Source organism: Pseudorca crassidens, chromosome 14 (assembly GCF_039906515.1).
Source record: "Pseudorca crassidens isolate mPseCra1 chromosome 14, mPseCra1.hap1, whole genome shotgun sequence".
NCBI classification, from domain to species: domain Eukaryota; kingdom Metazoa; phylum Chordata; class Mammalia; order Artiodactyla; family Delphinidae; genus Pseudorca; species Pseudorca crassidens.
Window position 1 is genome coordinate 937982 of NC_090309.1, and position 24905 is coordinate 962886.

Below are 24905 nucleotides of genomic sequence, written 5' to 3' on the forward strand. Positions count from 1 at the left end.
GGTCCAGTCCCGGCTTTGCGTTTGGCTCACCGAGTGTTTAGGATCAGTGCAAGAGCTGGTTTAAACTATTACAGTCCTCACAAAATATGATTCTGTTGCTGTTTTTATGGTGTGTCTGGATATTTTTAAATGTTTGCAAAAAAAATCAAGTTTGAACAATCTTTAGCTCCCGATACGTCTCTGCTTGTTCACTGTTGGCAGGGCCACGCAGCTAACGGGATCTTGGCTCCCCGACCAGGGATTAAACCCGGGCCCGTTGGCAGGGAAGCGTGGGGTCCTAACCACTGGAGTGCCAGGGAATTCCCTGCCAATACATTTTTCTTAAATGAGTAAAATCAACTTCACTTCCTGTTAACCCTTGCCTTGCCTTGGGAGACCCCAGGGACCAGCACAGGGCTCTCGGCTCCAGCTGACACAAAGAACCAACCAGGGAGTTCGATAAAATGTAGATGCGGGGCTCTGCCCTCAAGGGTTCTGATTCAGCAGGTCTGAGATGGTTCTGATCCAGAACCAAGGAAGTGATCAATTAGAAGCCGATGGTCACCTGTGCAACCAGGTAAGTGATTCCAGAAGACGGCAGACAGCTAAGACACAAGGAGGGGCCCAGCGTCGTGGGAAGGTGATCAAAGAAGGAGACTGTGTCCCCTACCTACTAAGTGCCTCAGCCCAGGGGACAGGCATGGGCTTAAAGTCGTGCTATGAAGTGCTGAGGTGCACGGGGGTGGAGATTCTGACCCGTGTGTCTGGCTGCCTAGCTGGCTCCCAGGCGAGGCTGCCCTCCCCAGTTGTACATTGGGTGGCAAGGGCCATCGTTTGAGCAGGAGCTCACCAGGCACAGCAGCCACGCCAGGCATAGGAATGGGTGGGAGCCAGGCCTGCAGGCATGAGAAGCTCCGGCTCTCACGCTACACACACACCTGGGTCTGCACTCTGCCTCCCATACAAACAATGTCCTTACGTTAGAGAAGGATTACAGGCGACGTTAGGGAAACAAGCACACCGGCACACACACACACACCCTGAAATAAAGTCACAACCTACTTTAAAAGAGTCATCTGGAAATCTAATATTAAAAAAAGAGACGTTCATTCATTATAGGAAAACTGTAAAACATTTTACAAATAATAAAATGATAGTGTCTGTCCCCAGAGGCCTTGTTTCATAAAATATTAATGCAAAAACTTGGCCAAAGGAAAAAAAATTTAAAGCTTAAATTAAGAAGTGTTGCCAGTTAAAAGTCAATTAAAATTATGGAAAATTAGCTCTGAAATTAAAGGAAGTCAAAGAGAATAGAATTTGATTTATAAAATGTGACATTTAATTTTTCAGGGAGTCAATTCATTTCATTAAAACGAAGTTAACCTGTAACATGGCCTATGAGTGCCATGTCCTCACCATCATCTCCTCATTATCCTATGGTGATTAGGTGGAGAAATTACAACTAACATCACAGAAATACAAAGGAGTAACAAATTGTTACTATGAACAATTATACGCCAACAAATTCGACAGCCTAGAGGGAATGGAAACATACAATCTTCGAGGCTGAATCATGAATAGAAAAATCTAAATAAACCAAATACCAGTAACAAAACTGAATCAGTAATCAGAAAACTTCCCCAGACAAAGGCCCAGGTCTAGGTGGCTTCATAGGTGAATTCTACCCAAGATTCAGAGAAGACTTATACCCATCCTTCTCAAATTATTCCAGAAAACTAAAGAGGAAGGAAACTCCCAAGCTCATTTTATGAGGCCAGCATTTCCCTGATACCAAAACCCGTCTAAGGCACCACACACACACACAAAGAAAACTATAGGCCAATATCCTTGATGAATATAGATGCCCAAATCCTCAACAAAATACTAGCAAACTGAATCCAACAATACATTGTAAGGATCATACACCATGTCAAGTGGGATTCATTCCAGGGATGCTAGGATGGTTTAACATATGTATATCCAACAATGTGATACACCACATTAACAAAACAAAGGATAAAAATCATATGATCATCTCAATAAAAACAGAAAAAGCATCTGACAAAATTCAACATACATTCATGATAAAAAGTCTCAACAAAGTAGATATAGAGGAACATAGCTCAACATAATTAAGGCCACATATGACAAACCCACAGCTAAATCATACTCAATGATGAAAAGCTGAAAGCTTTTCCTCCAAGATCAGGAACAAGACAAGGATGCCCACTATGTTCTTCAACATAGTACTGGAAGTTCTAACTACAGCAATTAGGTAAGAAAAGTAAATAAAAGGCATCTAAACTGGAAAGGAAGAGGTAAAACTGTCACTATTTGCAGATGACATGATACTATATATAGAAAATCCCAAAGACTCCTCCAAGAAACTCTTAGAACTAATAAGTGTATTCAGCAAAGTAGCAGGATACAAAACCAATATACAGAAATCTGTTGCTGATAATGAACTATCAGAGAGACAAACAGAGCAAACAATCCCAGGTATAATTGCATCAAAGGAATAAAATACCCAGGAATAGATTTAACCAAAGAGGTGAAAGACCTGCACTCTGAAAACCATAAGACACTGAGGAAAGTGACGGCAGATGATACAGATAAATGAAAGATATACCACGTTCATGGAAGAACTAAGGTCATTAAAATGCCCATACTACCCAAATCAGTCTACAGATTAAATGCAATCCCTATCAAAATTCTTATGGCATTTTCCACAGAACTAGAACAAATCCCCAAATTCATAGGGAAACATAAAAGGCCCTGAATAGCCGAAACAATCTTGAGAAAGAAGAACAAAGCTGGAGGTATCACAGTCTCTGATTTCAGGCTATACTACAAAGCGACGGTAGTCAAAACAGTATGTTACTGGCACAAAAACAGCTCCGTAGATCAGTGGGACAGACTAGAGAGCCCAGAAATAAACCCACACTTATATGGTCAATTAATCTATGACAAAGAAGGCAAGAATATACAGTGGGGAAAAGACAGCCTCTTCAATAAATGGTGCTGGGAAAACTGGACAGCTACATGAAAAAGAATGAAAGTGGACCACCTTCTTACATCATATACAAAAATAAACTCAAAATGGATTAAAGACTTAAATGTGGGACCTGAAACTATAAGACTCCTAAAAACAGAGGCGTATGCTCTTTGACATCAGTCGTAGCAAGATTGTTTTGGACCTGTCACATCAGGCAAGGGAAACAAAAGCAAAAATAAACAAACAGAACTGCATCAAACTAAAAAGCTTTTGCATAGCAAGGGAAACCACCAACAAAATGAAAAGGCAACCTACTGAATGAGAGAAGATATTTGCAAATCATACATTCAATAAGAGGTTGATATCCAAAATATAAAGAACTCATACAACTTAATATTAAAAAAAACCCAAAACAACCCAATAAAAAAATGGGCAAAGGACCTGAATAGACATTTTTTCGAAGAAGACATACAAATGGCCAACAGACATATGAAAAGATGCTCAACATCACTAATCACCAGGGAAATGCAAATCCAAACGAAAATGAGGTGTCATCTCACACCTGTCAGAACGGCTATTATCAAAAAGAAAAGAAATAACAAGTGTTGGTGAGGGTGTAGAGAAAAGGGAACCCTTGTGCGCTGTTTGTGGGAATATAAATTGGTGCAGCCACTGTGGAAACAGTACGGAGGCTCATCAAGTAATTAAAAATAGAACTACCATACGATCCAGCAATTCCACTCTGGGTACTTATCTGAAGAAAACAAAAACAGTAATTAGAAAAAATATATGTACCCCTTGTTCACTGCAGCACTATTTACAATAGTCAAGATATGGAAACAACCTAAGTGCGCACTGATAGATGAATGGATAAAGAAGATGTGGTACATCTATACAATGGACAACAATGTGTATATATACACTCAGCCATAAAAAAATGAAATCTTGCCATTTTCGACAACACGGATGGACCTGGAGGGTATTATGCTAAGTGAAATAAGTCAGACAGAGAAAGACAAATACTGTATGATTCCATGTGTATGTGGAATCTAAAAGACAAGACAAATGAAGAAATAATCCAAAACAGAAACAGAGTCATAGATACACAGGACAAATTGTTGGTTGCCAGAGGGGAGGGGGTTGGGGGAGGAGAGAAATAGGTAAAGGGGATTAAGAGGTTCAAACTTCCAGCTATAAAATAAATAAGTCACAGGTATGTGATGTACACATAGGGGACGTAGTCAATAGCACTGCAACAACTTTGTATGGTGACGGATGAAAACTGGTCTTCTCGGGGTGAACGTTTCATAATGTGTAAAAATATCAATTCACTATGTGGTATACCTAATATGATATAATATGGTATTTTAATTTTAACTTAGAAAAGTCTAAAGTCCAAAGTAAATATCATCTAAATCAGATGTGGGTGAGCTCGAGCTATGATTCATCCTGAGGCAGATTCCCTCTCCAGCTGTGAGCCTGTGACAGCAAGCTAATTACATCCTTCCCAAATGCAAAGGTGAGGGAGGCAGAAAATAGACATGCCCACTCCCAAAAGGAGAAATGGGAAGACGAGGGAGTGACAGGTCCAAAACGTAGCCAGGCACGCTCCACTAGGTCCCAAGCTGCAGAACAATCCTCCTTGGTCAACGCCTCTCCTCCAGGCCCACACCCCCGGCTTCGGTCAGAGGCCATCTCTGAACACTAGATCCCAAGCTGGAGAACAATCCTCCTTGGTCAACGCCTCTCCTCCAGGCCCACACCCCCGGCTTCGGTCAGAGGCCATCTCTGAACACTAGATCCCAAGCTGGAGAACAATCCTCCTTGGTCAACGCCTCTCCTCCAGGCCCACACCCCCGGCTTCGGTCAGAGGCCATCTCTGAACACTAGATCCCAAGCTGGAGAACAATCCTCCTTGGTCAACGCCTCTCCTCCAGGCCCACACCCCCGGCTTCGGTCGAAGGCCACCTCTGAATAGCCTCTGGGGCCCTTCATCCCTTTCCCGGTAGAAGAGTGCGTGTTTGCAGCCCAACGGCCCCGTGGTCTGGTCCTGCAGAATCCAAGGGGCCCCACAGCCGTCCTGCCACCACCCTGCTTCCTCTGACCCCCGAAGTTCAGGCTGGCAGAGTCCTCGGTGCTTTAATCCCACCTCTGTTCCTGGCTCGGCTGCGATGGCTGGTTAAGTGCATGAGTTGCACCTGTGGTCTCTTTATCAAATGGTGTGGCCACATCCCCGGCATCTCTTCAGAGCACGCCTTCTCATTTTGTGCAATATGGTGAGGCTAAGGGTTTTCCAGATGTCCAAGCTCCGGTCCTTTTTGGTTAACAATCAACTCATGTCTTTCCTCTTGCGTTTAACTGCCAGCCAGCAGGAGGAACCACGCCTCTCCTTCAGTGCTGCTGAGAAATGTCCTCAGCTAAATGTCCAACGTGGACCTTCTACAAGACACGAGGGCACGGCTAGGCTGCTCCCTTTGCCACTTTCTAGCCAGGGCTGCCTTCCTTGCCATTAGCAGCAGCGCGCTCCTCCTTCCCCCTGGACGTCCTTCAGCATTCACGCCCCTACCAGAGTCTGTTCACGATCCCTCGCGAAGGACCCTCGCCAGAACTGCCTTTAAGGCCAAACGTCAAGCCTCCCAGCCTCTCTCCGCCGCCTGTTCCAAAGCTGCTTCTGCATTTTCAGGCTTTGTAACAGAAGCCCCTGCCACACTCACGGAACCCAAATCTGTATCGGTTGCCTCAGGCGTCCATAACCAAGTACCACAGCCTGGGCGGCTTCATCCACAAGCCTGTCTTTTCTCGCCGTTCTGGAGGCTGGGGGTGCCAGTGTGGACGGGCCCTTGGTGAGGACCCTCCTGGCCTGCAGATGGTGCCGTCTGTCAGGTGGTCACATGCACTTTCCTCATGACCCATCTAACCCTAATTACCTCCCAAGGGCCCCCCCGACTGGGGCTTCAACTTATGAATTCTGGAGGGACACACACATCCAGTCTGAAAAGGCCACAGTTACCTCAACGAGAGAGAGGACATTCAAGTACAGAGAGACGACAGGGACGGACCCCGGTCTCTGGATGCAGAATCCCAGGCTCTCTCTGGCCACCTCACCGCCTGTTCCCGTGGCCGCTGGTGCGTGACACGGAGGCTTTGCTCGTCCTTCACCCTCCAGGCCCTACTCTGCCCCGTGCCCCAGGGCCTTACTCAGTGTTTGCTGAGCCTACCTGGTCCCCAGCCAGCCACCGGAACACAATCACACGTCCAAGGCTGACCCGGCCCCAACTCGCCCTCAGCTCAGGCTGGAGCTCCTTGGACCAAGCCCCACCTTCTCTGCAGAACGCTCTCCTGCCAGCCCTGGGCTCCCGCACCTGCTGTCCACCAGATGCTGGCGGTAACCGCACACATCACCCTCTAACTTATGAGCAGCAGCACCCTGCGTACCCCCATCTGGCCCAGAGATCACCCCATGTTCAATGAGGGTCATGGTGTGGCCTGCACTCGTCACCAGCCCCCACGGCAGGAAGCCTGAGCAATGGACCCTGGGTGCCACCTCGAGATCTAGTTCAGCCGCTCTGGGGCGGCCAGGTCACCTCTCTTGTGACCCCTGGTCCATCAGAGGAGCAAGCGCTGGCATCCCCGACTCCTCAACGTCCCACGGGCCGTCCTGGCCTCCCGCGGGCAGGACTGAGCAGCTCGCACCCTGGGGCCCAGCCCAGCCCGGCCAGCACCCCGAGAGGGCCCTGAACGCGGGATCAGAGTCTGGTCCAGCCTCTGCCGTGTAGCCCCGTGATGCTGTCACTGCGCCCGGGGCAGGACCAGGTACCCTGGGTGGCGTCACAAAGGCCACCACAGGGCAGGCGCCATGGCCGGTGCTCAGCGAAGGTGGGAGGCCTGTGGCCGTGTACCTTCCACAGGGGCCAGAGCCCAGGCCAGGTCCCCATGCTGAAGGGCAGGGGCCACACCACCTGGCTCTCCTCCTGCCTCCCAGCCGGGTGCCCTTGAACGCGTGCTTGCGTTTCCTGGGCCTCAGTTTCCTCACCTGTGGAGTGGGGGTATCGGCGGCACCTGCCCGAGAGAGCTGTCTGGGGACTGGATGAAATAAGACATGTGAGACATTAGCCTGCTGTCACCAGCACGCTCTCCGTCACCATGGTTACCACACAGCCGTTTGGAGCCTTCTTTCTACAACAGCCAGTCTGCCCAGTGATACACGAGTCTCCCTCCACAGCTACATCTTACTGTTTGGGGAAGGAAGTACCACTCCTCAGCCCAAGGAACCGCATCAGGACCTTTTCCTCCTAAAGCAGAGGTTCTCACGCGTAGTGAGCTTGAAACCACATTTCCCACGTACTATGACGACACACGTGGTGGGACGGACCCTCCCCAGTGCTGTGCTGCAGGGGCCATCAGCAAACCCGGAGCAGGAAGGAGGATGGTCTGAACGTCTGTCCCTACCCAGATGTGTCACGTGCTGGGCCGTGAAGGACCTCAGGGGTCTGAACCAAGGTGGCTTCTGGGCTCTGTGAAGCCCCTGGATTTGCCAGGCTGGGCATGAGTAGCTTCTCAAAGCAGGCCATGCCCCTCCCCGGTGTTAAGAGGCTGATGGCATAATTCAACTGAGAAAAAAGGAGGTGAAGGGCAGTGGGTGTGCAGGTCTGACCGGCGGAAGGCATGGACGGGGCCGCGGGCCACCTGCACCCAGGCCGCTGCCGTGACATCAGCGGGAGCCAGAGGCCAAGCTCTTTGGGGACAACAGAGACAACAGGGTGTACTCTGCTCTCAGTCTGAGAGCCCCAAATAGGAGGAAGCTGTGACAGACGAGAACTCAAGGAAAGAGGGAGGTCACATGTCACCCTGGGTGACGTGGCCAAGCGAAGCTTCCAGATGCGGCCACGATGCTGTCTCTCCTCCCTCGACTGCCTCACGTGGCCCCTCTTGTAGGATCCGCGTCCCTGCCGTGCGCCAGGGCCTGCCATGGCTCCACCCGCACCCAGGGCTCGAAGACACCGCCAGCTCCCCCTTGAGCAGAGACCACGGAGGGGACGCATGAGTGTCTGACCAACAGCCGACTGACGTGCCGGCCAGCAGCCAGCGAGCGGCCCGCAGGTGGCTCCGGCCCGGCCGGCACAGCGTCCAGGCCTCCCTCCGCTCAGCCGAAGCCCAGCCCCGGAGCAGAATCACGACAACCCGACGGGGGATGTTCTCCCACACTGAGGTGTGGGAAGTTGTTGCGGCCTCTACGTGAGTTAACTTGAATTTTGTGCTGACTAAACGGCCTGTGTGTGACCTGTCAAACACACACTGCACGCCGGCTTTAATTATGAAAGAAAAGGGTGCCCTGACCAGAAGTAAAGAACGTCCATGTTATAATAAAGACTGGGGCTTCCCTGGTGGCACAGTGGTTAGGAATCCGCCTGCCAATGCAGGGGACACGGGTTCAAGCCCTGGTCCAGGAAGATCCCACGTGCCATGGAGCAACTAAGCCCGCGAGCCACAGCTACTGAGCCTGTGCTCTAGAGCCCGCGAGCCACAACTACTGAGCCTGTGCTCTAGAGCCCGCGAGCCACAACTACTGAGCCTGTGCTCTAGAGCCCGCGAGCCACAACTACTGAAGCCTGTGCTCTAGAGCCCGTGCTCCACAATGAGAAGCCACCGCAATGAGAAGCCCACGCACCGCAACGAAGAGTAGCCCCCACTCGCCGCAAATAGCGAAAGCCCGCGTGCGGCAACAAAGACCCAACACAGCCAAAAATAAATAAATAAAGTTATAAAAAGAAAAAACAATAAAGATGAAATGCCTCCCTTCCCGGGACGCCAGCGCTGGTCCCTCATCCACAGTAAGCCTCCCTCCCCAGGGGCCAAGGCCACGCTGACTTGGTACGTGCTGGTCTGTTGTTTTTTTCAACCTTGAAGGAAAGCATCCCTGGCCTGACGTTCTTTGTTCTGACGAGACACAAAACTGTGCTGAAAACGCTGCTTCTCCAGGGCAGCTCCTCAGGTTACCTGAGAGGCTGTCTTCTGGGCTAGAGTCCTCAGTCTGGCTCAAGGAAAACTTTCCTATCCCTAGCAGAGACTGTTTAATATTTTCATCACCAAAAGTGAAAGCTGTTCTACACAACTGAGGCTGGGTGTGTGTTACATGGCAGACTTCACGAGATGCCGCCGAGATTCCCCGTCCCAGACCCAGCAGCAGGGTCGGGGTGCTGGCGGCCCTGCCCTCTGACGTGGCCTTACCCGGGAGCTTCACAGGCACGCGCGCACGCCTCGAGCACAGGCACGGCAGTTAACAAGTGCAGGTGGAGAAATGAGAGCACCTCCCAACAGCCTTCTTTGGGATAGCTTACAGAAGTGCTGGAAACACGCACAGGTAACAGATGAGAAGAATTCCGGGCGGAAGGAAGCCCAGAACTGAACTTCAGCGTATTTTTACTGGAAACACGAAGATCTCCAGACAACCTACAGCCAACCAAACCGCAGGGCCCTAAAATCCCAGGTCACACCCCGATGGGGCCTCGGAAACTGGAAGGCCCGCCTTGATTCGGAGGCAGGACACATTGCCAGACGCCCGGGGACTCCAACCACGCAGGTCTGAGAGCATCAAAGGAGCGGAGCCGGAGCCGCAGGGACAGGTGCGATGCTGAACAAGACCGTCCGCGGCTGCTCTGGGCCACTCCTCGCGCCAGGCGGCTCATCTCCCCTGTGCCTCGGAGCCCCCGCGGCCCTCCCCTCGCTGTCAGGGATGGAGCACGCAGGGGTCTCTCCCTACGGGCCTCTCTCAGCCTTGTAACCGTCCCAGTAGCATCACTGGGGGTGGGCAGAGCAAGCAGGGCCCCTCGGGTGGAGAGGTGTCCTCTGCAGGCCCACCCGGAAGGAGGGTTCCATGGGGCTTGAATCCCATCGTTTCAGTCTCCACCTCCTGCGGGGAGAAGCCCTCAAGGAGGCGGAGGGCAGCCGCCCGCCCGCCACGTGTCCGGTTGGAAGGGGGCCCTCAGCAAGGCGGGCACAGCGTGAGGCTGACCCACAGGGCCTCCTGATTCTTTCTGACAGGCAGAGGCTGACGCGCTCTTTGGCGGGAAGGCTGTGCCTTTGTGGAGGAGGGGGGAGCGACTTTCTCTCCTCTGGGTCAGGTCCCAGCAGCCACCACGTGATGTGGGCTTGTGCCCCTCGAGGCCCCCACTTGGGGAAGGATTTCCAGCCTCCCTCAGCCCTTGCACAGCAGAGCCAAGCTTCACACGAAAGGTCAGGGACTTGTGCGTTGGGTCTCACTGTCTGAGCCGTTGGAAGAATCCCAGCACCTCGCTTCGGGTTACATTACAGCTGCCAGGGACTTGTCTGAACGTGAGCTCATTTGACCTGCACCCGAGTCCCCAGGGGCTCCAGGCCGGCAGCCTTGGTGTCCCCTGAGGATGTGGCACCTCGGATGCTGGCAGGCCTGGCGTGAGCGAGAGCTGGGCAGGCTTCTCTGCAGTGGGACCTTCTGGAGCCTTCTCTGTGCCAATAAGCTCATCTTTAAATTTAAATTTTATCTTGTAGGAACACGTAACGAGAAATGTCCTCTTTTAGCGAGTTTGTAAGTGACCACGCTGCCTGGTAGACACCGTAGGGGCATTCACCGTAGGGACAGTCATCGGTGGATCTCTAGAAATAACCCACCTTGCTTCACCGAAGCTTTATCAATGACCTTAAGTTTCAGTAAAGCAAGCCAAGTTCTAATAAGCTGGGTTTTCCTGCAGCAGTTTTTTATTTATTTATTTGTTGGTGGGCCTGGGGCTCTTCTGAAAATGAAGGGAGGGTTCTGACGATTTGGAAAGGTAACATCCACCCAGCCTGGTGCAGGGAGGCCCCGAACACTGCTCACAGCTGCTCTGCACACCGCCGGCTCCCCGCGAGGGTGACCCTGCGGCCAGGAGACGCTCGCGACCACGGGTGGAGATATTTCTGGCTATTGCGGCGGGGGTGACGTGAAGCTGGCATCCTGCAGGTAGAGGCCGGGGCTGATCCAGGCCCTCCAGTGCAGGACTGCGCGGGCATCAGGCTCCCTCCCGACAGCGGCCGGGGGCAGATGCTGGCCGGTGGCCTTCGGCACCCAGGCCGCCTCGCATCCCGTGCTCCCCCACCCTTGGCTCCGCGACCTGGGGGCTCAGGTGCTGAACCTGGAGGGTGGGGGCCGGTGGACCCTTTGTATGGGTTTCCTCGGGGGGTGAGGAGGTGAAGAGAGAATGATCCAGGAGCCCTTGCAGAGCCACAGAGAACACTGGAAGGTGCTAGTCTGCTTCTGGGACGCGGGGACGGGGCCAGCTGGGCCGGCTCTGGGAAGGCCGCAGAGCTCTCTGGAGTCGCCCCACCCCGAGCGCTAGGGTCCCCAGGTCTCCAGAGCCATCCACGGCCCTGTCTCCTGCGGCAGCAAAGAAGTATCTGCGGCACTTTGGACAAGGGACAGGGCCAGGCCCCGACGCTGTCCAGGGAGGGCCCCACATCTCCCCTGCTCCCAGCGGGCTGCCCGTGGTTCTGAAGCCGACGACGCAGGCCCAGTGCCGTTCTGACTGAAATCCCACCCCCAGGCCAGCACGGGCCTTGCTCGCAGTGCCACGTGTCCTGCTCTTGGTTGTGCCCATGTTTTCCATCAACAAGGTGCCCCATCCACCGTGGAAACAGCCCCCCGCCCCGAGCCCTGCTAGGACCTCACCAGGCAGACATCCACGATCAGCTCGTACCCAAGCGACTCCCAGAAAACAAGGGCTTTCTTTCCTCGACCAGCCTGACACACAGCCATCAGACTCACACTTCAGCCCGGTCCTCCTGGCCCGAAAGGGCAGCCACAGACAGTGTGCCCGCACCCACTGCCCCGGGGAGTGGCCGGGGTCCTGTGCTGGTGGGCAAAAAGCACGGATTCTTGGCGGCCGCGGCCCCAGCACCTGCGTCTCTGAACACCCGCCGGCCCTGCCCTGTCCATCTCAAGTGGGAGCCACACCCCAAAACCAGGGTGATGAGTCCAAACAGAGGCATGGCAGGTTCCCCCGGCACCATGGCCCAGTCCAGGACCGCACTTCCCGCATCTCTGTGGACCTTCTGACCCCGAGGGGTCTGCTCTAGGGTGTGGGGATGTGATCCCCCAGGAGCAAGGGTGGCTGTGTGATGGGGTCGAGCCACACACGTCAGCGGTTAGGAGCGAGGGGACAGAAGGTGCACCCCAAATCGTGTCTCTGTGGCATGAGGATTAATTTATTATGATGATTATATATATAAATATGATTCACTTATGATTCTAAGGCCCAAAAGACTCAGGAAGAGCGTTCCCCTAACTGCCTAAAAGAATGTAGATGGAGGACCTGTTCCAGGAAGGGGGAGTCACCACAGGTAACTGTAGTAAAAACTGCTGAAACTTCTGTGTCCACGGTTCCTGCCTGGCCCAGCAAACACGCATTCACCAAACGTTTGCTTTTCCGTCTCCATGTGAATTGCCTCCCTCCCGCTCTGAGTCCCAAACTCCCATCCCTGACATACTCCTTCGTCTCGAGCTGAGGATGGGATTTAAGGTGAGGGCTTCCACCACTGGGGGAGTTCGTTTTCCTGGGTCTCTCCCATGCGCACGCTTTAAAATTTTTCTTATTTCCTCCTGTTGATCCGTCGCCTGTCAATTTAATTCTCAGATGTGCCAGAAGGACCTGAAGGGAGAGGACAACGTCTTCCCCCCGACAGGAGACACCCCAGGAAAGAGGCGTCGGGGGCTAAGGCGGTGGATGAGCCCCACCGAGAGGGGGGCCCAGGGCTCCCAGACAGGCGTGCTCAGGACTCTCGCAGGGGCAGCCGAGCCGGGGTGCCGGGGGTGGGCGGGCACACACCCCCTTCTCTTCACTGGCACCGCAGTCCCCTATCCCCGCCAGCCCTGTTTGCGCTTGTAGCCCCGACTGGGAGCCGTCTCCTCCCTGGACCTTGGTGAGCATTTCCGGGAGTTCATTTCTCCCTCGCCTGCTGTCCCCTCACACGTGTGCTGCTTTACCTGCCCCCACATGGAGCCCCCCCCCCCGCCTCGTATTCATGCTGGTGCAGGTGCCGGCACCTTGTAAGCGGCCTGCGCCCACCCGCAGCTGCCCCCACGGCCAGAGGGAGGGTCTGGCACAGGCAGGGCTCCGTCTCAACCCCAAGCCCCCAGAGGAGCCCGGCTGCAGAACGGCCGGACCGAACCTCTGGGTGGCGCTCACGTCTCCAGGCAAGAAGCCGGCCTCTGGACGACGCAAACTCCCCCAGGGCTGAGACACGGTTAACGGGCTTTGACGCAGTTAAATGAGGGAGGATTAAAGCGCTGAGCTTTCACTTCTTTACAGATTCTTCTGGACTCAGCCCCCGAGAAGCTGCGGCAGCAGGTCCTGTTCCTTTGCCATCTCATCCAACGCCATCATCTTTTCACTGAAGCAGGAAGGCCTGTTACCTCAGTAGAATTTAGAGCGTAACATTAATTTCTTTAAAATGGCTTCGGAGGAGGTCAGGCCAAAAGGCAGAGACGAGAAGCCAGAACAGCCCTCTGGCTCCAGGCTGTGTCCGGGCTGCTTTCGGCTTCGTCCTGTAGGACAACCTTGCCTTGAATGTACATTTCCAACAGGCCTCTGCTTGTTTTCTGTAGAACAAATGTGGAGCTATCACAAACTATTAGATTAAATGCAATGCGTTCACATGAAATCTCTGTAAAATCTGGTATCCTTCGGAAAGGGTCTGGAACGGAACATGAAAGATAAACACGTCATTATCTACTCGGGTGTGCCAAGCTCATGTGCTTCTGAAGAGTTTTTTAAACAAAACAGATGGGTAGAAATCACCTCATCCAACCAGAAAGGCAGCAGCAGGCCCGTCAGTTCCATACGGGAGGGGCTTTGTCAAGGGGATGCAGGATTTTGGAGGGTCACTTAGGAATCTACGCTATTATTTCCATTAGCCCCGACGGGCAGCCCTGCAAGCTCTCAGGGAGACTGGGATTTCCTTCCTGAACTGTGTGTGCTTCTTCAGACAGGCTGCTTCCAGGAAATGTGAGATGACACCCAGCCTGGGCACCGGCTCGGAGATGCAGGTTCAGAGGCCGCTGCCCGCTGCACGCAGCCCAGACCCGGCTTGGCAGCTCCGCCCTGAAAAGGGCCCTGCCTGGCTTCCATCCGGTCCTAAATTTCTCTAAGGAGCCGCCATCATGACCGCATGCCTGGTTGTCGTTATCACATTAAAACGATTGGGAAAGGATGGAGATTTGGAAGAAGCCGAGGTGTCAGAATCCAGGTGAACTCAGCTCAACCAGGGGCTCGAGGCGGCCCTTCCCTGGGCTGCCGATCTAACCAGGGAGGAAATGGCCCACCTGGGAGACAGGGTCACAGGACTGGAGAGTTGCGGCATCCACTTCACCCTTCTTGAGCAGTCCTAGCAACAGAGGGTGTGGGGAAAGTGTAACTAGAGCTGCTCCAGTGCCAAAGGGTGGGGTGAGTTACCCATGGGTTATGGGTTAGTTTATCTTCTACGACTCGACTCTTGGGGCCGTTTCTACTGCCAGCTGCTGGTGGGCGAGTGACCCTGACGCCCAAGGAGACGGGAGGAACCCCCAAGTGAACCGGCAGGACGTGCGGGACTGAGGGGGGAGGAGAAGTGGAGGCCAGACAGGGTCGGCGCCCCTGAGGCCGGGGAGATCAGGAGACGTAGGCAGGAGGGGCCTCCGAGAGGAACAGGACGGGAGAGGAGGGCGATCGCCTGGCCCACTTGAGCCCAGGGAGCCTGCTGGGCTCCCAGGTGAGGTCTGCTGCCCTCTGAGACCAGGGGTGGGGGGCACGCCTGGGCCCCTTCTGTTCCTTGAGCCTAAGCCCCACCCCTGACACCCCCAGGAACTTTTCCAGCCCTGTGGGTCCTGAGTACTGGCCCCACCCACCACCCAAACCTCCTCCTTGCTTAGGCCCCGCCCTCCACAGCCAAGGCCTTCGCCCCCCTCCCCCTTTTTTTTTCTTTTCCCTCCTCCTCTTTTTTACTATTGTGGTACTGTGGTACCTTCCGGTTGTTGATTCATCTATATTTTTATTTTTATATCCTTTCTAGCATATCTGTTAGTTTCCTAGTCTCATTTTATTTTTTACTTTGTTATTGTTCTTTTTTTCTTTTTTTTTTTTTGCCGCCCCAGGCAGCTTTTGGGATCTTGGTTCATGAGCTGAGGGTCAGGCGAAGCTCCTGCAGTGGGAGCTCCCAGTCCAAACCACTGGACTAACAGAGAACCTCAGGCCTCAGGGACTATTCATCAGAGTGAGGCCTCACAGAGGTCCTCATCTCAGCATCAAGACCCAGCTCTACCCAACAGCCTACAAACTCCAGTGTTGGAAGCCTCAGGCCAAACAACCAGGAAGGCAGGAACACAATCCCACTCATAAAAAAATAAAAAAGAGACAGCAAAAAACTATGTCACAGATGAAGGACCAAGGTAAAACCTACATGACCAATTAAATGAAGAGGAAATAGGCCACCTACCTGACAAAGAATTCAAAGTAATGATAGTAAAGATGATCCAGAATCCCAGAAATACAATGGAGGCATGGACTGAGAAAATACAAGAAATGTTTAACAAAGATCTAGAACTAAAGAATAAACAAACAGAGATGAACAACACAATAATTGAAGTGAAAAATACACTGGAAGGAATCAATAACAGAATAACTGAGGGAGAAGAACGAATAAGTGAGCTGGAAGAAAGAATGGTGGAAATAACTGCTGAGGAGCAGAATAAAGAAAAAAGAATGAAAAGAATTGAGGACAGTCTCAGAGACCTCTGGGACAACACTAAACGCACCAACACTTGAATTATAGGGGTCCCAGAAAAAGAAGGGAAAAAGAAAGGGTCTGAGAAAATATTTGAAGAGATTATAGCTGAAAACTTCCCTAACATGGGAAAGGAAATAGTCACCCAAGTCCAGGAAGCACAGAGAGTCCCATACAGGATAAACCCTTGGAAAAACACACCAAGACACATACTAATCAAACTAACAAAAATTAAATTCAAAGAAAAAATATTAAAAGCAGCAAGGGAAAAACAAAAAATAACATTCAAAGGAATCCCCATAAGGTTATCAGCTGATTTTTCAGCAGAAACTCTGCAGGCCAGAAGGGAGTGGCAGGATATACTCAAAGTGATGAAAGAGAAAAACCTACAACCAAGATTACTCCACCCAGCAAGGATCTCATTAAGATTCGACAGAGAAATCAAAAGCTTTTCAGACAAGCAAAAGCTAAGAGAATTCAGCACCACCAAACCAGCTTTACAACAAATGCTAAAGAAACTTCTCTAAGTGGGAAACACAAGAGAAGAAAAAGACCCACAAAAACAAACCCAAAACAGTTAAGAAAATGGTAATAGGAACATACATTATCAATAATAACCTTGAATGTAAATGAATTAAATGCCCAACCAAAAGACACAGACTGGCTGAATGGATACAAAAACAAGACCCATATATATGCTGTCTACAAGAGGCCCACCTCAGACCTAGGGACACATACAGACTGAAAGTGAAGGGATGGAAGAAGATATTCCATGCAAATGGAAATCAAAAGAAAGCTGGAGTGGCAGTACTCGTATCAGATAAAATAGACTTTAAAATAAAGACTGTTACAAGAGAGAAGGAGGGACACTACATAATGATCAAAGGATCAATCCAAGAGAAAGTATAACAATTATAAATGTTTATGCACCCAACATAGGAGCACCTCAATACATAAGGCAAATGCTAGCCACCATGAAAGGAGAAATCGACAGTAACACAATAGTAGTAGGGGACTTTAACACCCCACTTACACCAATGGACAGATCATCCAAACAGAAAAGAAATAAGGAAACACAAGCTTTAAATGACACAACAGACCAGACAGATTTAATTGATATTAATAGAACATTCCACCCAAAAGTGGCAGGATACACATTCTTCTCAAGTGCACACGGAACATTCTCCAGGACAGATCACATCTTGGGTCACAAATCAAGCCTCGGAAAATTTAAGAAAATTGATATCGTATTAAGCATCTTTTCTGACAACAACGCTATGAGACTGGAAATCAATTACAGGAAAAAAACTATAAAAAACACAAATACATGGAGACTAACCAGTGCACTACTAAATAACCAAGAGATCACTGAAGAAATCAAAGAAGAAATTAAAAAATACATGGAAACAAGTGGCAACAAAAACACGATGATCCAAAACCTATGGGACGCAGCAAAAGAAGTTCTAAGAGGGAAGTTTAGAGCAATTCAACCTCACCTCAAGAAACAAGAAAAAGCTCAAAGAAACAATCTAACTGTACACTTAAAACAACTAGAGAAAGAAGAACAAAGAAAACCCAGAGTCAGTAGAAGGAAAGAAATCATAAAGATCAGAGCAGAAATAAATGAAATAGAAATGAAGAAAACAATAGCAAAGATCAATAAAACTAAATGCTGGTTCTTTGAGAAGATAAACAAAATTGATAAACCCTTAGCCAGACTCATCAAGAAAAAAAGGGAGAGGATGCAAATCAATAAAATTCAAAATGAAAAAGGAGAAATCATAACTGACACCACAGAAATACAAAGGATTATAAGAGACTACTACAAGCAATGCTATGCCAATAAAATGGACAACCACAAAGAAATGGACAAATTCTTGGAAAGGTACAATTTTCCAAGACTGAACCAGGAAGAAATAAAAAATATAAACAGACCTGTCACAAGTAATGAAATTGAAACTGTAATTAAAAATCTTCCAACAAACAAAAGTCCAGGACCAGATGGCTTCACAGGTGAATTCTATCAAACATTTAGAGAAGAGCTAACACCTATCCTTCTCAAACTCTTCCAAAAAATTGCAGAGGAAGGAACACTCCCAAACTCATTCTACGAGGCCACCCTCACCCTGATACCAAAACCAGAAAAAGATACCACAAAAAAGAAAATTATAGACCAATATCACTGATGAACATAGGTGCAAAAATCCTGAACAAAATACTAGCAAACAGAATCCAACAGCACATTAAAAGGATCATACACCACGATCAAGTGGGGTTTAACCCAGGGATGCAAGGATTCTTCGATATATGCAAATCAATCAATGTGATACACCATGTTAACAAATTAAGGAATAAAAACCATATGATCGTCTCCATAGATGCAGAAAAAGCTTTGGACAAAATTCAACACCCATTTATGATAAAAACTCTCCAGAAAATGGGGATAGAGGGAACCTACCTCAACATAATAAAGGCCATATACGACAAACCCACAGCAAGCATCATACTCAATGGTGAAACACCGAAAGCATTTCCACTAAGATCAGGAACAAGACAAGGATGTCCACTCTTGCCACTCTTAAAGATTTGTGCTCAGAAAACTATGAAACACTGATGAAAGAAATCAAAGATGACATAAACAGATGGAGAGATACACCATGTTCTTGGACTGGAAGAATCAACACTGTGAAAATGACTCTACCACCCAAAGCAATCTACAGATTCAATGCAATCCCTATCAAACTACCAATGGCATTCTTCACAGAATTAGAACAAAAACTTTTACAATTCGTGTGGAAACACAAAAGACCCTGAAGAGCCAAAGCAATCTTGAGATTGCTGACTCCATTTGCATGAGAGACTGGAAAAAAATCTCCCGTGTCTTTATGAGGACACAGTGATCACGGAAGGCGGCACCAGTGGTGGAATTCCGCACAAGAGAATCCAACCTGAGGTGGGATCACCCGTGGCCCCTCGGACACACTGGACATCCACCTTACACACCACCGGCGAGCTCTCGTGGCTGCCCTGGGTGTCCAGGTGTGAAATCCACCCCCATCCTGATTAGTTACAGTAACTTCTGCCCTCTGGGGAGAGCTACAGAACAGCTATTACAGGTGATTCACAAATTCTTTTCCATTTCTAGAGTTTATTGCTATTTTAAAAATGAATTTTGGTTTATTGTTTTGCAGCAGAAACCCAACTTCTGACTGGAATAGTTTTCTTGGGCGCCATCCATCCTTCATGCTAAATGTCAGGTGGGAAACTGACAACTTAAAAAAACCCTTTCTACCCGTGTTTCTTGGTGGACAAATGAAATGGAGCGTCCGGCGAGGAGATGAACATGTACCATTTCACAAACAGAAAGCCAGCTAACCTGGCTTCATCTCGAGTAGCCTACGCGTCTTGATTTGGCGACATTAAGTGTCCTTTTTCTGAAACTGCAAAATCAAATCTCCTTTTAATTTTTCCTTAGAAGCCTTGGGGATACAAGTTTTACATCTGTATCTATCCCACTAGTCTATGGGATCTGGCCTTCAATGAACTGTCACATCCCTAAGAATGATCTCTAATAGTCTTGTCCAAATACCTGTGCGAAGTATGCATGAGATTAACTCACTTCCTGCCTCCAAACCCCGGGGTGGGAGACGCCATCGTGCCATCTTACTGATCGGGAAAGCGCGGCAGGGGGCGCTCGCCGAGTCCCCACGGCAGGCTGCCTCGTCCCAGCCTCACCTCCGTACTCACTCATCCATTTGTGCCTTCTTTCTCCAAATGCAGGTCTCACCTGTCCTGTGGTCGTTATGGCTCCTGCTTCCTCCCCCATCCCCCGCTGCACCCTGCACACCTGGGCACCCAGCAGGAGAAGCTGCCCATCAGGGCCCAGGAGAGGGTGTGGGCCCTCACTGGGCAACAGGACCTGGCTTTACCCCCAGTGGTTACTAGCTGCCTGACCTTGGACCCTCATGTGCACATCTGTGCCCGGAAGGGCTCACCAGCACCGCACCAAGCTGAGACCCAGAAGTAGCTGGATTGAATCTCAGCCCAGGACAAAGGTCAAGGGGAGTAAAAGGAGAAGTGGGGGTGGCAGGCCTTCCCGGGAGAGAGCAAAGGAGAAGGTCCCAGGCTGCCTCTGAGCTCTCTGCTGCCCCAGGAGGCCCCGTACCGTCCCACTCAGGGCCTGTGCCCTTGTCACAGGGAGGGACGCTCCAGTGGCATATCCCCTCCCAAAAGAAGCTGCCTGTAAAACCTCTGATGTCGCTGTTTTGACAGCTGGGATTCGTGCTTTCAGGATGGGCTCATTTTCTGCCTGAAGATGACTCACCCACCACATGCCGGCTCTCCTCCTCCCACAGAGGGCAGTTGGCCACAGGGAGTTGAGGGGAAGGCCTGAAGTCGCCGGGGCTCCAGCGGCCCAGGGCATTCAGCAAAGGGCCCTCCGCCCTGCCAGGGCGCCAACCCCAGCGCCGGTGCAGGCTGCCCAGCACGCGTGTCCCCAGGAGGGCGCAGGCTTCCATCGACCACAGCTGACCGGATGACCGCCAGACCTCTCAGCGACTCATTCATGAAGCGGACGGGGTTCCCAAAGCCCTTGAGAACGTGCCACCTGGGCCGTGGGCTCGGCGGAGCTTCACGCGTAATCTGATTCCACTGCAGCCACACCTGAGGTGCAGCACTGATCGCGGGGCTCCCCGTGTCTGGGCCTGCCCTCCCCCAGGAGATCAGCGCGAGGACGGGGCCTGCAGTGGACTCCAGTCCTGGTGCGGTCAGACCCAGCCCACTCCCCCCTGGGTTTAAGGTCTGCAGGACGCCTCCCCACCCCCGCTGGTGATCATGCGGGAAAGCACTGCCTGTCTCAAAGCTGGAAACACGCTGGCAGCGACCGATACGCGGTTACAGAGCAACGGCAGCCCCCTCCCAGTCCACACGATAGAAACAGCACGGGCAACGGCCTGCTTAGTGCGGTGAGGCTCGGCGGGGGAAACAAATTCACAAACCAGCGGTTCTTCGCTTTAGGAAAAGCTGCCTGGTTGTTCTCAAAGCTTCATCTTCAAGATTTCTTCAGATTGCACATTCCTGAGTTTCCACTAAACGTATCATTGTAACCCTCCTATGGTATATACACACACTTCTAACCGGGGGGTGTGGTTACTAAAGGGCCGTTCCCCCGCACACCCATTTCCACGAGGTCCCGACGGCAGGCAGGCCCGCCCGCTACCGTCCTGGCTGTCAGCCCAAACCCGTCCCCCAGAGACTCAGCCACAAAGGCCACACCTTGTGAGTGGGCTCGGCCGAGCGGTTCACTACTGCGGGCCCCCTACAGCTGCACTCGAGTCGTGCGGAACCGGAAGGCAGACACTCCAGCTCACAGCCCCCTTTCCTGGGCTGACCTCAGGGCCTCCTGCCAGCAGTTACCCTGGACTTGCCACCCCTCAGCTCCTGGACGAGCCAAAAACACCGGAGGTCACGGCCTCATGGGGATGGGGAGGCCACCAAAGTCAGCGCCCTGGATCCCAGACAGCACTGAGACTGGAGTTAGGCTGGCTCCACTGCCAGTGCTCTGGGACCCCAGGCAAGTGGCAGCACCTCTGAGCCTCAGGAGGACCACCCAAAATGAACATTTCAACGCAGACACCTTTAGAGGCTCTTCCCAGTTCCCATGTGCCACTACTTTGCGAAACGGAGACTCGCTCATACATCAGCAGAAAGTTAACTTTCTCCTGGCCCATAAAGAATTTCCCACAAGTCACAGGCGTGAAACTCTCCTGGCAGCAGTTTTTCTGACACTTGTCAGTCAACAAATGTCACCAGGCCTTCTATGCACTCAGCACCCTCCAGGATCTGCCAGTCAGAGCCCTGAGACTACCTGAAATAAGTTTTAAATCAGGACTGAGCACAAAACAACAGATGCCCCCAAATACGCAGACCCCTCCTGTGTGCTGGACCTGCCGACCTCCTGCTGCGCCTCCTACTCTGTCTAAAAGCACGCTGGTCCAAACCCACTAAGCTGGTTTCATAACGCATGACGGGTGTTTCTAACTTGGGGCCACAAGGAAGACCCTCAGCACGCTGGTGCCACGGAGAGCACGGCCAGAGTCAGGCTCCAGCAGGAGGTCAGCGGGAAGGCGGGGACACAGGGGTGGAGGGTGCGGTGAGGGCCCCTGGTCAGGCCTGGCCCCACCATGCCCCCGCCGGGCAGCCGCGCTGACGTGAGCCGCCTGCCCCCCCAAGTGGCTCTGGGGCTCCCCAACTTCAGGCCACCTCCTCTGGCCTGTGCTTGGGCTACAGCTCCCAGGAGGCCTCCCAGTCCCAAGGCGCCCCTGCTCCCTGGCCTCAGGCCCGTCGACCAGTGCCCAGAGCTCTGCCTGGCCCGGCACCTGCCGTGTGACAGACAAGCGAGTGGGGAGTGACGTCCAGCTGGCCGGTCAGGAGGGCTCTAGCGCCAGATGCTCTCGGCTGCAGGGTGACCGCGAGCTGCTTCCACCTTCCTGGGGGCCCAGGACTCCCCTTTCTGGTGAGTTTCCCTGGAGTCACCCCAAGGGATAAGGATCCCCGCCACCTGGTGCTAATGTGCTCATAAAACCTCGAAGACAGGAAACAGCCGCTGAGGGACATGAGAGGTGAAATCTGGTAGTTGTTTCAAGCACAAAATAGATTTTCTAAGTGCAAAAGCGTTAACTGAAATCCTACGGAGCACCTTCTTAAAAGGCTTCCAAGATTTGGTTCCTACTCTGCGATTTCTGGGTGCCACAAAGATGACCCCAAAAGCAGGATCCCTCCTTCAGAAGCACTAGATCCAAGTCCTTCAACGGGAAGATACGACTCCCACCCGCTGCACTTTGCCAAGATGAAACCTCCCTGTCTCCACTCCCGGGGCCTCCCCCACGCCCTGGGGCCTCTAATCTTTCCACCCCTGGGGGCTGGGGGATCCCGCACTGACGGCTGCCCCGAGGGTCTGCTTCAGACTGGCAGCTTCGAAGTACTTGTACTTCCAGGTCTCCTCGGAAGCACCGGCCCCTCCCATCCAGGGCCAACCCAGGCAGACCCATCCCCAAGCAGAACAGATGCCTGGTTGGGCCAAGGGACCCAGGTTCCGGGAGAGTCTGCAGTGCTGGATCAGAACCAGCCCCCCCAGGCCCCCCGCCCACCCCCGGCTCCACACTCCGCCCTGCATTCCCTCAACCCTGTGGGCTGCAGGGCCGTGGTCACGGGCTCAGTGCAGCCCCCAGAGCTGCTCTGTGCCAGCGGCCCGGCTGCAGGGCAGGCCCTGCAGGGAGCGGGTGCGACCAGGCCGGGGAGCGGGGGCGGGCGTGCGGGAAGAGCGCTGGGAGAGCAGCTGGGGGGTGCACACGCTGGCTCAGGGCCCTCCTGCCGCACATGAGTCTCTCTGACCCCCACCCCCCGAGGCTGAGCAGGGCCCACGTGCAGGGCCCGCCTGGAGCAGGGCTGACAGGCCCGACCCCCAGGGGCATAGCTAGCGATGCCCGCCTGCCAGGGACCCCCAGCAGCACCTCCACACGCAGGGCTGCCGCGCTCGGAGGGCCGGATGGGATTTCAGCGGAGCTCGGCACCGGGAACGCAGGCGCTGAGGTTCGGGTCTCTGCGGACGGTGCAGGTGGAGCTCACTGCCTTTTCCTGAGGAAAATTCAGTAACAGAAACAGCCTGGAGAATACTGCCAATTACCTTAAAAAGCCTTTTGCCGTAACTAAACACGTGTGCATCTACGATGGGCTCACCCAGGGGCAGATGGGAAGCAGCCCGCTGCGCTCTCAGCGGGTGAAATCTGTGGTCTGGTCTCAGGGGGCAGGGGCACCCAGGGCCCCGCGGGCAGGCCCCTGGCGCCCAGCTTGCCCCGGCTTCCCTCCAACGGCCGCCACCAGCCCTGCTGCCAGAAACAGCAGCTGCGGCGCTTTGCACTTCACTCTAAATTGGGAAAAATTCACCTGGGGGTGCAGGAGGGAGAACACCCACAGGCGCCTTTTCACACCACTGCTTCTCGCTGTGTCTGACAGGTGAGAAAAGCAAGCCACACAGACGACGTGCTTGTCTCCCGGCTTTGACGCTGCTGGTCACGGCTGCACCTGCGGACACCTGCCCACTTCCTGCCACCAGATCCAAGTCACCTCTGCCGAGAGCGCGGCGGGAACCCCACACCCCCAGCTCGGCTGGCACGGGCTGCTGCATGGCCGACCCGGAGCCGCCTGAGCTGAGGTGACGCGGCTGTTCCTCGTTAGGCGGGAGCTGCTGGCAGAGCGCGGGCCTTGAGCGAAGCCAAGTGCCCCTAAGAGCGGAGCCAGCGACCACGGAGGAGGGCGGAGGGGTATCACTCCCCACGAGGCCCCCAAACACCCGACCCCGCTCAGGCAGCAGCCCCGTCTCTTTCACAAACTAGAAGGGGGGAACTTGCGGCCAAGAACCAGAATCGGTCACGGAGCTAGCACGGCTCTTCCCTTTCTGAGTCAGAGGTCCCAGGGAGCTTGTCTTCCAGGAAGGTCGTCCAAGGGAGAGGGTGGGACCACCCGCCCTCCTGGGGGGACCCGGCTATGACTCCCGCCCAGGCAGCGAGGTGGAAAGAGTGGACCACGACGGGTGATCTTCAAGCAGACGTGGACGCAAAACACAGAGCAAGGAGTCCCTTCATGCCCAGCCACCTGCCCGTCTCAGGACGAGGCAGTCGTCAGGGCCGAGACGGAGGCCTCTCCCTCTCCAGGGAGCGTGGGGAGAGCATCCCTCTGGACCAGGGGACAGGCGGTGAGGAAGCCTGAGCCTTTCTGCGAGGTGCCTGGGCCCCGAGAGCACGGGGTGGTGAGGGGTGGATGTGCCTCTGGGGTCCCAGGCAGACAGCCTGAGCCATCTGGATTGGGTACCGTCCCCAAGGGAGAGGAGAGGCTGCCGGCTAGGTCGAGGGGCACACTCTAATCAAAGGCTGGCTTTACAGTGAAAGGTTTGAAAACATCCACAGACCGTGGCAAAGCCAAGAGAGAGAACAAGCCACTTCGAGAGCAAGGCCAATAAAGGGAGTGGCCCCTGCCGGAGACCCAGCCCCCCCCCCCCAGCACAGCCCGGGCAGCGCGGAGGCCTGACCACCCGACACGTCTCATTGGCTTTGAATGTGAAAAAGGTGAAACAGCTCATCAACAACTTTTTTATGCAGATTACGTG

General features: G+C 52.8%; 1 protein-coding gene across 4 annotated transcripts in view; it reads right to left on the reverse strand.

Moving 5' to 3' along the window:
• SH3RF3 (SH3 domain containing ring finger 3) overlaps nt 1–24905 on the reverse strand; it is a 204713-nt gene that overhangs the window by 9096 nt on the left and 170712 nt on the right. The gene's annotated exons all lie outside the window — the stretch shown is intronic.